Genomic DNA, 1398 nt, shown 5'->3' with positions numbered 1-1398 from the left:
TTTACTCATGTTTTTGATTCCCAGTTGAAAGAAAGAAGGAAGGAAGGAAGGAAGGAAGAAAGAAAGAAAGAAAGAAAGAAAGAAAGAAAGAAAGAAAGAAAGAAAGAAAGAAAGAAAGAAAGAAAGAAAGAAAACAGGCCCCAAAAAGATTCCACTTGTGTTAAGGCCTCAAGGCAGCAAAGAAAGATGTAATACTTAACCTAATTAGAGTTTCAGTCTTCCCCAGAAATGTAACCTTTAACAGTCAACTCGGAATTTTCTGGTCAGCACTAGGAAATATGCTAATAGACTCCCTTACTTCCCCTAGAAGGGCTATCTTGACTAAAACAATGCATTCTTTTTTTTTTTTTTTTTTTTTTGCAATTACAGTTGATTTGGTGGGGCAGGGGAGATGGCTAAAAAAGATGAAAGGAATTAAGAAATATAAAAAAGCATCTTTTGCTAAAAATCTTCTTTCCACTTCCTGTCTTTAAAAACATTTCTTTTTCTGCAGCTAGATGAAGCTCTTTTCTATTTACCATATGGTATGCTTCCTGATTTCATGAATTGTTTAGTAAAGTCAATCAGCCCTTTAAAATCTACTCAGTTATGCCTTTCCTCAGCTGCCGGTAAGATGCTCGGTCCTTCTGAGGAAGCTAAGGCTGCGCTGGGGTGAGGCCCTCACTTCATCCAGCGACTAGCATCACAGACAGCAGCGTTCACCCAGTACTTCCTACACCATGGCCTCTGTCTCAGAGCTCGTCTGCATCTACTCAGCCCTCATCCTGCACAATGATGAGGTGATAGTCACAGAAGATAAAATCAATGCCCTCATTAAAGCATCCAGTATAAATGTTGAACTTTTCTCTCCAGGTTTGTTTGCAAAGGCTCTGGCCAATATCAACATTGGGAGCCCCATCTGCAATGCAGGGGCAGGTTGACCTGCTCCAGCAGCTGGTGCTGCACCAGAAAAAGGCCCCCTCCACTGCTGTTGCCCCAGCTGAGGAGAAAGTGGAAGCAAAGAAAGAAGAATCTGAGGAGTTCAATGATATCATGGGCTTTGGTCTTTTGGACTAAGCCTCTTTTGTAATATGTTTAATAAAAAGCTGAACTCAAAAAATAAATAAATAAATAGATAGATAGATAAATAAATAAATAAGATCTACTCTGTTATTTAACACCACTCATTTTTTAAAAAACACATTAAGCATGTTTGGGGGGATATTGTTGCAAGAAGCGACACCCGACAGAGGAAATTGGACGCTCGGACAACTGTTAGAAGAAGGAGAATTTATCGTCAGTGGTGTACGTGGGGTTTTTTAACAGCACCTAAGCATGAGCTCTCCTTGGTTAGATTTCTTACGGCTTATAGATCTCTGCAGTGTCCATGCAAGGGGCACGTGATTCCTTTGTCTGAGG

At 40.2% G+C, this 1398-nt stretch overlaps 1 pseudogene; it reads left to right on the top strand.

Annotated features, from left to right (window-relative positions):
- Positions 1 to 719: 719 nt before the first annotated feature.
- On the top strand, positions 720 to 1056 carry LOC105307483 (annotated as a pseudogene).
- Positions 1057 to 1398: the final 342 nt, after the last annotated feature.

Source organism: Pteropus vampyrus, unplaced genomic scaffold (genome assembly GCF_000151845.1).
Source record: "Pteropus vampyrus isolate Shadow unplaced genomic scaffold, Pvam_2.0 Scaffold502, whole genome shotgun sequence".
Classification (NCBI taxonomy): Eukaryota; Metazoa; Chordata; class Mammalia; order Chiroptera; family Pteropodidae; genus Pteropus; species Pteropus vampyrus.
This window is presented reverse-complemented; position numbering and strand designations above follow the sequence as displayed.